Genomic DNA, 12,940 nt, shown 5'->3' with positions numbered 1-12,940 from the left:
AGCTGGCATTGTGTCGAGAAGGTCGGGACTGGTCGAGAGGATCGTAACGTCACAGCCACATGACCTCATGCGGGAATTTAAACACCCCACAACTGTCACACAGTACAGCACAGTTCCTCGTCGATGTAAAGGGTCGTGATGTCGTTACACCGCCATTGCGTAGTGCCTCTGAAGAAGGAAAAGCAATTGCGCTGAAGATAAAAACGACTGAGCCGTCGAACTACTGCCCCTTAGGTCGTGAGCCGAGCGCGCTATACCCTTGACCACTGAGGACCGTTTGTTCGACATGGTTAAAGGGAAGCCATGGGTGTCTTGTGGTAAATAATAAAAAAGTAAGCATAAGATAAAAATGAAATAAAGAACTGGGTCCTTGTCTGCGAAGCGATATACAAAGAGGACCCCAGGCCGCTGAGGGGCTTATTAGCCTTTAAGACGGAGCTTAAGTGTTCACCGAACTTTTGGCTCAACACATGAAAAACTATGTGAATGAACTAAAGGGGAAGGTTATATGAATGAGAATAAGTTGGCTGACCGAATGAAGTCTAGCAGAGAGCGATGATGAGGTCCATGCGTCCAAGCATTATATAATGAAGAACTGTCCTGCGATAGACCCGCTTCGGCCAGGTGCCGTACCCTTGTCTGTTTTAAAGCTGGTCAGGCCTACAGTGAATGGTGCATGTCCGCTCTACGGCAGCTTGGAAGGGTTGTGTTGCTGCTGACCATGTGTAGATCAATTCTGATAGGGCATGCTTCGGCGCGGTAACAGGTATACAGTACAGGGTAGTACATAGAAACACACAGCATGGAGCCAACGGAACCTCAAGCGGTGCTCTGTGTCTTGCTTTGTGTTGCACCATTTCAGAATGTACGGCAGCGCGCCGGTGGATGCTAATCAACCTTTGCTTCACTAACAGAACTGACATCTACATCCCCCCCCCCCCTCCTTCCTATACCACAAGCGATCGAGTCATATCCCAGGCAGTTGTACCACGTGACCGCGGGTGGCACATTGTCAAGAGCGCCCTCTCCGTAGTCCACGCGGGAGTTCGCTGCTACGACGTACAACGCCGTTTAATTCAAAAGAAGGTTCCTCACAGAGCTGTCGCTGCAAAAAAATAAATAAATAAGAGCCGACTTTGTTGCTATAATGCCAGCTGTTGGTTTAGTTGACAAACAATTATCACTTTTTACGTGTTAACACTCGTTCCCTCTTGTAGTGGTTGTACTGGCTGCCTGTGCGCTGCGTGCAAATTCTGCATTCTCTTTGTTCGCTTTTCCGTGCTGTTACCTCTTCAATAGCAGTCGCACATAACACTGAGCGCTGTAGACGGCGGCTGTCGCAGCGTCGTTGTGTTTTGGAGTTTGCTCCACGAAGCGCCGCCACAGAGAATGCGCAGGCTTTGGGAACTTCATCCGAAAAACGACGTGAAAACTGCAGCCTTTACGCGGCACAGATATCCGGCACCGCCTAGAGATATCGCGGATGTATAATAATTTGGACTGCGCTGCGGCGAGTTTTATCCGACAACACTGCTATAAGACTTCATCGTTCCCTTTCCGTTAATGGAAGCAACGAATGAGAGTACTTGCAGCACAGAGGCGCGATTATTACTCACATACCTCGTTTTTTTTTTTTTTTTTCCCCTTTGCATAGATCAATTGCATGCAGTTCGTGTTGTGTGTGGGATTGAAACTAAATGCCAGTAACAGCACATACGTGTCTCCTCCTCCTCCTGCGCACCTTTAAACGCTTGGGGTTGTTCTCGCCGTTAGAGGAAACCATAGCGTGTACAGAACTTGTTGGCGTTATGGTCAGGGAAGTAAAAAAGAAAGAGAAATCGGTATTGCGACAGAACCGGCGGTAACGGTCGTGTGCCGTCTGGCAACATTGCCAGACATCGTAAAAGAGAAGGTTGAAGAAAAAAAAATGTTTGAAAAGTAGCGAATGGCTTTCGTGCATTTGCGGTTTAAAAAACAAAAAAGGTGCGCTGAAAAAAAGAAGTACGCAGCCGGCAGGATTCGAACCTGCGCGGGAAGATCCCAATGGATTTCAAGTCCATCGCCTTAACCACTCGGCCACGACTGCGGATGCTTTGCTGCAGCCGGCAGACGCAAGTAATGAGGCCTCTTCCTCTCCCCCACTTTCGCTGCTCGTTTCGAAGGCCTTGTTGTCGGCGCTCGCTATCGCGGGGGGGAAGAGAGGAGGAAGGCTGCAAGAGGCGCACAGCTGCCGCTTGCTTCCGCCACTCACTGGGCCCGCCGCACAACAGGTGGAGTTAGGCACGCTGCCAGGCCTCTGAGATTTGATGTCGGCGGGTGGTGGATCTCGGAGGCCATGACCAGGTCATGACTAGGCCGTGCGGTCGTCTCGCGCGCTGAGCGGCACGGAATGAGAATGGCGCGGCGCTCTTCCCCCCGTATTTTTGTTGTTTGTTTTCTCTTTTTGTTCGGAAACTGGCAAGTTGGCGGAAGTCTTTCGACTCGTGAGGAATCGTTTTGTTTTCGGAGCCATGTGCTTGGCTTGTGTCTTGTCTTGGTGGGCAGCGCACCGGTCCTGTCCTTCTCTTTTGTTCTCGCGACACTGGGTAAGAAAGGCAAGGACACGTCTTTGTTGTGCGTTTACTGTGCTTTGCTTGTTAGCGTTTCTTTTACTTTCGTTCTTAAAGCCAAGTTCTCTTTCCGCGGACTTGCGTTTATGTGTACGGATGAGGTGCAGCAATTTTGCTGTTCTAAAAATGTTAGGGACGGAACTCCTGGAATGCGACTCCGCGCAGTCTACCGGGCCGCCATTTAAAGGGACAGTGAGGAGACCTCCACCCAACTATTCAGTTCTGTAAAAATTGATTCTCTGGCGCTTTCTGGCTATAGTGACGTTGTCCGTCAGCAAAAGACGCATTCAGCGCCGAAAGAAATTGGATTTAAAAATTTTTCCCGCTACTCCATTCAAAATCGTGACGTTCTTACAAAAAAAACAACTATATGTTGCCATCGTTTTGAAGTGCACGGTGGTGTAGCGTATAGCCTCTAAGATCCTCGAAAATCGTTCTGAGAGACGTACCAATTTCACTTGCAAAATAAGCCGGGGACGGCAGCCCCTGTATATTATTATTTTTTTTGCGTTTTTTTAGCTTATGAAAGCTCCGTTCTTGGTGAGAGTGGTCTCTTTGTGACTTGAACGCGGTGCCTTATGAATAGAGGCAGACTTCTATTCGTCCTCAGTATACCTTTAAATTCGGTCAGCACGCGCCTTTTCTCTTTCTCCCCGCTTTTTCACGACCACGTCAGATACAGACTCTGCAGATGCGATTTTGCGCAGGTAGCTCTTGTATGAGAGGGAGCAGTCTGCACACGCGAACGAATTCTGTGGTGGTTATTCTACGTCGATGTTGAAAACTTCTCACATGCATTATCCAAACGACGGCGCGGGCTTTTAACTCGTACTTGTTGGTTGAATGCGGTCAATGCGTTCCCTCTCATATATTGGAGCTATAATTGTGCGATTAGCAAAAAATGAAACGCGAACAAGAAAACTGAAGTGCCAACATAAAAAAAACTCAAATATATATTTATTTGCTCCTGGAGAGGAAATACAGGCCAGATTAATTAACACTTCTAAAGAAGAGCCCTCGCGCCTCCCAAGTGACATTAACCTGCTCTAGTATGTGAGCTTTCCCAGGCTAAGATCTTATTTTGCTGTTCGTGTTTCAACTTTCTTGTTCGCATTTCATTTGTTTACATCGTCTATTTGGGTCCTGAAAGTTCCTGAAGGTTTCTGAAAGACTAGCCTGCTTTATTTTTTTCTGGTCTCGCTACTCCTGCATGCTCCTCTCCCGACGGCCTTTCTTTCTTTCTTTCTTTCTTTCTTTCTTTCTTTCTTCCTTTCTTTCTTTCTTTCTTTCTTTATTCCTTCTTTCTTCCTTCCTTCCTTCCTTCTTTCCTTCCTTCCTTCCTTATTTCTTTGTTTCTTTCTTCCTTCCTTCCTTCCTTCCTTCCTTCCTTCCTTCCTTTCTTTCTTTCTTTCTTTCTTTCTTTCCTTCCTTCCTTCCTTCCTTCCTTCCTTCCTTATTTCTTTGTTTCTTTCTTCCTTCCTTCCTTTCTTCCTTTCTTCCTTCCTTCCTTCCTTCCTTCCTTCCTTCCTTCCTTCCTTCCTTCCTTTCTTTCTTTCTTTCTTTCCTTCCTTCCTTCCTTCCTTCCTTCCTTCCTTCCTTCCTTCCTTCCTTCCTTATTTCTTTGTTTCTTTCTTCCTTCCTTCCTTTCTTCCTTTCTTCCTTCCTTCCTTTCTTTCTTTCTTTCTTTCTTTCTTTCCTTCCTTCCTTCCTTCCTTCCTTCCTTTCTTTCTTTCTTTCTTTCTTTCTTTCTTTCTTTCCTTCCTTCCTTCCTTCCTTCCTTATTTCTTTCTTTCTTTCTTTCCATCTTTCTTTCTTTCTTTCTTTCTTTCTTTCTTTCTTTCTTTCTTTCTTTCTTTCTTTCTTTCTTTCTTTCTTTCTTCGAACCCGCACAACACCGACAGACAGAACTTCTGCGTGGCCTCTGCAGCTATCCAGCCCGAAGTGCCATTTCTTTCGTCACTTGTGCTTCTCCACAGCGCTGCGTCCAGCTTACGAAACCATTGGCCCGCATGTGCGCGGAGGCCCACAGTGCAGCAGCCGCAGCAGCAGCGGCGGCCAGCGTTCGGTGTATCGCTCGCTGCGAATGGCTCTCGGAGCGGCTGGGAATGATGCCCCGTGGGACAAGCAAATGACGGAGCGATTCGCTCGACGATATCCACACGCAGTGCTACTACTACGCCCGCCCGCCCGTCACGGTTCATTTAACGGGAGAAGGCTCTCTCTCTCTCGCTTACTTCCTCGTCATCGGACTTTTGCTCTTTTTACCGGCCGCACGCGCATTATGAACCGCAGCGTACGAAGAGAGAAAGGTGCGGGGCGGGCGGTTGTCACGCCAACCTTCACCTCCTCATTTGCTTTGGAAGCGTTTTGTGGGAAACGCGAAACCAAGAAATTGTGCGTGCACAAAATGAACGCGATGAAATGACACTCCCGCTATTGATAGTCGCTTTTCTTTTTGTGCGTGTGTTCAGTCGGCGTTTTATTTTCCCTCGATACTCGCCTGTTCCCTTTCTCCCAACCTTCTCTCCCGACTTTCTCCTCGTCCCTGTAATTTCGCTGCCTCGCTTGGCGCACTAAGCGGCGGAGGCGCGCGCTTAACCGCCGCGCTGGTGCTGATTTTGACGCTGATGATGCGTGCATGATGATCAATGAATATACGTACAAACTGTGCGCGTTTCCGAATGCCTGATCGCGCCTAGCGGAGCGCTAAATTGGTGCAGCAGCGCTGCGATTTCGCTTCTTCCTTGATGTTTGTTTTCTTCGGGCTCCCCGTATACCAGCGCAGTGCATGCGTGAGCTGAGCCGTTCGCTATTGGCGTATATAGTGACGATTATTCCGTAGCTAAAAGGAGCGTCTCGAGTAGTTGTTGCTTTGTTTACAGACCGACACTCACCGCGCTGTCTTGGTGGCTCTAATGGCAGTCTGATAGGGTCCTGTCCCGATGCATGGGCGCATTTCGATGGAGGCCGAATAATGAGACAACTGTTGTGCACCGATATTCTGGCGAACTTTAAAGGACCTGGTCGGTGTTAATTCGAATTCTTCCGCTACGGCGCCTCTCACGGCCTCCTCTGCAGCTTCCTCGTCTTATAGTCGGTTAATTAAATAATTACTTAATCACTCGCAACAAATGATGTTCACATGTCCAACATTCTCGTACAAAAATTTTGATAATTGCATTCCGACATCCAGCAAAATATATATTTTTAAGCGTTTCCATCGATCGCATCCAACAGTTAAGACTTCCATAGAAAATCAATGCGGAGCGCTTCTGACGATAGCAAAAGCGTCATTAGAAAAAAAACAAAAAAAACGAGACAACCGTCGGGTGATCTGCGGATGTATAGAATGCTATAGTGAAATCTTGCTTTAGATGCAAAAATTGCGATCAGAAATGGTTTGCCGCACAAAATTTCTTTTGTACAGAATTGTTGGGTATGACCTAGAAAACTGTGAGCGCGCGCGCTCTTATAAAGCGATAAAAGTTTTCTTTCTTTTAATCTTTTAATGTCTTTTACGTTCTGGGTACCTTTTAGCACCCCGTGGAATATGTAAAAGCGCGCGGAGAGGACATTTATGGGTAAAAGTTTTGACGCGTATCACACGGGCACTTGTAAAACCGATGTGTTCAGATCTAGCTCGTTTCGCTCTAAAACAACTTCGCTCGTTGTATTAAGCACGAATATTATTATTATTTTCGCGCAGTTCTGAAAGAAGGTGGGCTGGCGATGGAGATTGGCTTTTAGATAAAAGGTGTCTCAACCGTGACGACCCTATCGTTTCTTGTCACGCGTTGAGAGATTCGGTGCTTGTGGAATGTCTAAGGCGCGGAAATTTTAGAGCATATCCCGCTCTAAAGTAGTCAGGATGCAGCGAACCCGCGTCGAAACCAAGATGACTAAACAACGACGGTGGCTGCCGCACGCGTTATTCCGTATACAGCGAACTCGTGGTACGTCCTCCTCGTTATAGTGCTATAAAATGCTGTATCTCCATGCTGCTCGGTGACAAGGCTCCTTCCTATGCGAGGAGTCGCTTATTAGATTCCCTATACTCCGCGCGACTATACTATACGTAGGCGCGAAGCGAAAAAGAATAGACGGCACGAGGGAAAGTGCTCTTGTATTGAGCTTTCCGGCCGACACTAGAATGGAGAAAAGTCTCTTCCCAGGCTATCCGTCACAGCTCACTCTCGCTGTGCGAGACTTTAGAGCCCAGTGAGCCGAATCAACCGCCTAATGCGCTACACTTCGCTCAGGGAACGGTGCGTGCATCACTTTTTACACGCGGCCGGTCCCAGCAGTCTTTCTTTCTCGCTTTCTCCTTTCCTTTGTGTCTTTCCTCGGCCCTTTCGCTGCGTGTTATGCACGCGTGCTCGCGCCTTGTTCTTCGCCGCTCGTGTCCGTCTCGGCCCCGGCGTTTGCCGGAAGCACTCACGTCTGGGGCGCGGCGACGCCCCCCTCCCCCTTCCTCCGAGGAAAGCCGTTCCTCGTTGGCGCCCGTTCGGCCGACGGGGCCTCTCCGATGCAGCCAGCAAGCCGTTAGCGGAGTCATCATTAGCCGCGCGGACAGATGGAGGCTCGCTGACTGGCGATGGCGCATTGGGAAACCTCAGCAGACGCGGGGCGGGCCGCACCGTGCGCGATTAGCGGAGTAACGGACTGTAACCACCGCCTTTCTGCTGCTCGCCCGGGGTAGTCCTCTCCGCGCGGGCTTCTTCCTCCTGCCGGAGGTTGTAGACAATATATTTTGTTAGGTTTCGTCGTCGTGTGCGTTAGGTACGTGAGCGACTTCCTGGGATTGGGGGGGGTGGGTGGGGGGGGGGGGGGGGGGGCGAGACGCTCGAAACGGCGTCGTTCCCGATAGCTCATTGTTTCCCCGTGTGTCGTCGTCGGCGCACCCTACGTCTGTGTATATATATATATATATATATATATATATATATATATATATATATATATATATATATATATATATATATATATATATATATATATATATATATATATATATATATACACTCGGATTAAAAAGAAACGCGGACAAGCAGAGGGCGCCATCCTCCTGAGATTTACCCGGGGTGAGCGGCGCTGCCGGCATCCCAAGACATAAAGAATACGTGTCCGAGGTAGGGGTGGACTAGAATGTTGTATGCAGTGGAACGGTTGCAGAAGTTTGGTCCCGCAATTCGCGTCTTTTAAACGGTTCAGTGCCACTATAGGGCCTCGTTCGGAATTCTTTCTGTTGACGCTGTGGATGTGCGTATGGCCTGCTCCTTCAGTGGCCCATCTCGGAGGCTCACAGTCACAGCTGGGACCCATCGGGAGTGCACGTGCGTATAGATTTCCGTTAGGACTTATGCGAAAAAAAAAAATCACGGTCCTGTCGTTGCGTGGTCCGACGTCCTAGTGCGTCTGCTCTCACCCAGTGGGACCGCATTTATTGGAATGTCCAGCGAACTTGCAATGATAATGTGCCAGTAGAAAGGTTAACGTCTTGTATTGAAATGTAGTAGCTGTTAGTGTACTACGGAGGTTGCTCTTCAATCTAATGTATTCGGATACAACTCAAGAACGAAGCGGCAGATGCCCCTCAATGGAGTCTTTCCAGCCAATAGCGTCGACCGGTTCGGCCCCTTGACCGATTTCTCTCCCTTGACCGATCTCCTTAGGCATATTACACTCTAATCTCGAATACTCCTGTATGGCAGTGAAAGCGAGAGTCAGCTTTCCTCTAGCACGCTTCCTTTCATAAAAAGGTGTGCGCTAGAGCACAGCCTACTCTCGTTTCACACCTTTCTGTTTAGAGCGTCGCGTGTAATCGTAAGGGGGTGGCAGATGAACGGGAAATAGCCGCAGCTCAGAAATCGGATTGACCGTGACGCCATGAAAATCGGGCTACGCCATCGGCTGGAAGGCCTCCTTTTGTGGGACATGTACCGCTTCGTTCTTCAGTTGTATCCGACTATGTATGGCACTACGGTGAGAGAACTAACGCTGTTAATAGGGCACAAATTGCCGTTTTTGATTCTGATGTCATCGCTCTGAATAGCCGTATAGGCACGCAGGCTGCAGTGGAGCGGCCCAGGCTGTGTACAACACTCGGAGCATCGAATGTGTACACCGTGGCTTGTGTACGAGGAAGAACGATGCACCGCGCCCACATATACGTCGGGGCACGCGACGGCAGCCGAGAACTGGCGTGTGTTCCTTCTGCAGCCTCTTTCCTCGCGCCCACATATATAGACGCACTTGGGGCTCGGCGTGCCGTTCCGGGCATTGTGTCCCGGTCATCGCTCACGCTGGTGGCCAGCGCACGCCGCTTCCCTCGTCTCTCCTCTCTTCCCCTCCCCCTCCTCCTCCGTCTCTTCTGCGAGTGGTGGAGCGCGCCCGTTATCATCGTCGTAGCCATTATTATATCAGGCGGAGAGGAGCGCCTCATATCGCGTGGCGCGTCTGCTGCAGGCAGCGCACTTCCTCGATTGCCTCCGCCTTTTCTTTCTTTCTTTCTTTCTTTCTTTCTTTCTTTCTTTCTTTCTTTCTTTCTTTCTTTCTTTCTTTCTTTCTTTCTTTCTTTCCTTCTTTCTTTCTTTTCTCCCATTCGTTAGTTTGTTTCTTGTTTATGTCTTCTGCCGAGACGCCTCGGGGGCGCTCGTCTGCTCGGACGTAGTTTCGTACTGCAACAATGGAAGGTTACTAGCTGGCGCTGCTGTCTCTGCTGGATGCTCCAGTATGGCAGTTCATCGGCCATATATGAATCATTCGAAGTGCACAGGTTAGACGTAGCATCGAACGTCCGCGTGGAACCTTATTCCCGTGTTTGTGAGGCCAGTTTGTTGGCACAGCAAATATTTGTCAATACTTTGCATAAGCGGAGTCCTGCGCCCTATACTTTTCTGATTGATATGCTACTAGGATTACGGACTAGGATTACGGACACGTAACCGTCCTGTGAGTTTTTTTTCTTCTTACTTTCAGTTTTGTTCCGATACAAATTTGCCAGCCATTATAATTTGTCTTCTTCCTATCTTCTATAGCTATGGTATTTTGATTTCTATGACTACTGGTGCAAATTTCGGCGTTCTGCCTTTAACTCCACCAGCACTCCAGTCTTCTCCTGCTCGTCTCTGCTGTTCGTCCGTCCGTTAATTTTGCCTTCGCTGTCCCTACAAGCCGTTCGCAGACAGCCATGCACGATATATTAACACGTTAGCGCTAAGGCTCTCGCTCTGCTGAAAACCCGTCATCGTCGTCGGCGCTGGCGTTGTGAGCGAAAAAGCAGGCGGCCCCCTTTCCACCTGGGTCACGTGACCTCGTGACGTCATCGCAACCTGCCCACCGGATTTGGTAGCAAACTGCCCGCCGCGGCAGGTGGCCGTTAATTCAGATTAATTATTGGTCGTGAGAGATTGCTCGGTCTCTCACAAGCCCCACCGGTGGCAGCACCTGCCATCGCAGGGCAGTGGCGCATCGCTTAACCACTGCACCACTGCGCCAGGAGAGGTACACTATGAGGACTCCCAGCGATCTCTGAACGTGAAGTCGAGAATGGCCAATTCCGCATATATGGGCATTAGCCCATTAACGCCATCGCGGCGTACCCTCAAGGCAGATCTTAATTGTCCCCTCTAGTTTTTTTTAAATTCTCTACACTGCTTTCCCGAGCTGCAGAAATATCTCCCTGCTCATGCATACTTCTATATTGCCTCGGTCTACTCGCCTCAAAGTAATAGTAGTAATAACTTGATTCATTTAAATATATGGGTGGGTCTGGGTGTAGAGGTACTCTTCACATCTTTTGATATGGTCTGTGGCTCTTGTGGCACTGTTGGAGCCCCTAGTCCAGGGCCCCACTGAGTCTTGCCGCCAGGTAGACTTTGTGGACCAGTACTGCCTGGACCGCCGGATCCTCGCTGGAAAGCATCCTCTCTGACTGCTCCACACTCGGGATTCTGTTTATTGCAGCCGCATTTGTTCTCTTTTCACACCACGTTGTATGAATTAACGTGGCTTTGTCCTCGCACCACGGGCATTTGCTGCTATATAGCCCTGGGCGGATCTTGCTTAGCATGTTTAGATTCGGGAAAGTTCCCGTTTGTAGCTGTCTCCAATAGACCGCTTCCTGCTGGTGGAGATTTTTGTGAGGTGGGGGATATCTAATCCTGACCCCTTTATAGTAATTCAGAATTTCTGAGTATGCTAAGGGCACTGGTTCCGCGTCAGGCGGCTCGAGGCTGGTTTGGTTGGAGGCTCGGTTTGTAAGCTCTCGAGCTCTCCTATCCGCCTCGGCATTCCCCGCGATGCCTGTGTGCCCCGGTACCCACATTATTATGTGTTGCAATTGTTTTTCCTTCGGTGGTAATTTGGCTGTCTTCAGGATGTGGAGCGCTGCCCCCCCCCCTCCCCCCACCCACCCCCCTCCCTATTTTGCCATTCGTGTAGTTTCTGCACGCTGTTTGCGAGTCTGTTAGAATTATTAGGGACCTTTGAGCACGGTAGCCGTCTGCCGCCGCTAGGGCAATGGCAGCCTATTCGGCCTCCTCAATCGTGCCATCCCTGATAGTTGCGCTGGCTATTTCTTTGAGCTCATGATTAATTGCCGTTGCAACCGCTCTATTTCTGTTATGTTGTCTAGTTCTTCCGTATGCAGCCGCATCCGTGTAAACTCTGTCTATACACCAGGGACATAGACAGAGCTTACTCGCCTCAAAACAATTAGAGCACTACCTCAACAATTATCGTACTTTTCTTTCCTGGTCGATGAACGATTGCAGCGCCATCTAGTATGCCAGTATGAAACTCTGTGACCTCGAAGCTGCGGGCCGCTTCGACCCACGGAGTAGTAGTAGCTGCGTTGCTGGGCCGTGACGGCTGCGTCACGCCGAGTGGCCCAACTCCGTCCATGCGCTGCGCCTGAGGTCAACCGCTGTTATGCACTGCTTGCAGTGGTGCGCACTCGGGCATGCTCGCATTTGAAACGGCCTCTCTTGAATGAATGGACGTACGTGAACACCCTCTCGTCCAAGTCTATACTCAAATCTATTCTCTATGGGGCATATAAGGATAGTGAAGGGGAAAATTTGATGCAGTAATATGGCTTCGAAACGTGGAGGAAACATTCAAATTAATTTTGCGGCGAAGCGAAGGGTTAATCACTGATTTGTGGCGTTCATTTTATTTACTTTTAGATGATTTTTCTGGGTCATATTATTTCATTTTGTAGTCGGAAGAGCCCGAAAGTGCGGCTAACAATCTCGCGCACTGTGTAGTTGTGGAGCGACGAACGGATTGTCCGCATTGTCTTACGAGTAATTTTCCGCGTAGGAACGCAGCAATGAGCTCGTGTTTCAGGAACTTTCGTCATCAAGGGAGTAATTGCTCATTAGCGGCTGCAGACGGCTGCTACAAAGACAATTGCGCTGCACAGCTTTGTTGGGCGAATAGCGAGAGTTCTATATGAAAGCTGCGTAACTTTCCGCTGTAGCTGTACAGCTGTGCTCAGGTGTATGTTCAATCAGCAATAACTCCTTTGATTGAAATGCACTCCGCACTGAGAAAATGTACTCCGCATGAGGAAATGCACTCCGCATTGAGGCAAAGGTGTAGTTTATATACACTGCAGAATAATATATATGTGAAATCACAGAAATATCGCAGAAAATTTCTTTGCCCAGAAAGAAATTTTCTTCTCCTGGTAAAATGTTTTACATGCAAGAACGGCCAATTCTTATCTCTCTGCATTGGTTTGTTTCACTCGCGTGCTTTACTCAAAGGAAAAAGAAACATATATTTTGAAAGCTTTATAAACAATGAGTTTGCGTGACAACAAAATATTTTTGTTGTTTTTCCCTGCGACGTCTACAGCGCATATTGCATTCTGCGGTCTTTACACTTGTCAGGCTGACCCTGAGATTCTCGAATCTCTATAGTTCCACTCGCTGCGCACATTTATCCCTCCTGGGGGTTGGGGCACGGGGGAAGGGGGGGGGGGGGGGGCGGGAAGGGGAGAGACGTGCGCAGAACGCACGCGGAAACAGAACACCCACGGAATTACGGAACATGTGTTATTTTTCATCTGCAGAACACCTGTGGAACGCGGAAACACCATTTCTCGCTATGAGGCCGCAATGGCGAGGTGGAAACGGGTGATTCGCAACTTCCACGCTGGGACACTACAGAAATCGCTTTGAGTTCTTGTAGCCATTACCGGGGAACACATCGTCTCGGGCCCATAATTTTCTTTCTCGCTCGCACGCGTTCCTTTCGATGGCCAGGCTTGTTGTCTTTGTCCTCTGAACTGCTGTTCCATTGTTCTTCGCGCTCGCAGAGTT

At 49.0% G+C, this 12,940-nt stretch overlaps 1 protein-coding gene and 1 non-coding gene across 2 annotated transcripts in view; one reads left to right on the top strand and one right to left on the bottom strand.

Moving 5' to 3' along the window:
• Tpst (tyrosylprotein sulfotransferase) overlaps window positions 1–12,940 on the top strand; it is a 273,629-nt gene that overhangs the window by 21,465 nt on the left and 239,224 nt on the right. The window lies entirely within an intron of this gene.
• TRNAS-UGA (transfer RNA serine (anticodon UGA)) lies at window positions 2,005–2,086 on the bottom strand. The gene has a single exon. It is a non-coding gene; the product is annotated as a tRNA-Ser (tRNA).

Source organism: Amblyomma americanum, chromosome 2 (assembly GCF_052857255.1).
Source record: "Amblyomma americanum isolate KBUSLIRL-KWMA chromosome 2, ASM5285725v1, whole genome shotgun sequence".
NCBI lineage: Eukaryota > Metazoa > Arthropoda > Arachnida > Ixodida > Ixodidae > Amblyomma > Amblyomma americanum.
This window is presented reverse-complemented; position numbering and strand designations above follow the sequence as displayed.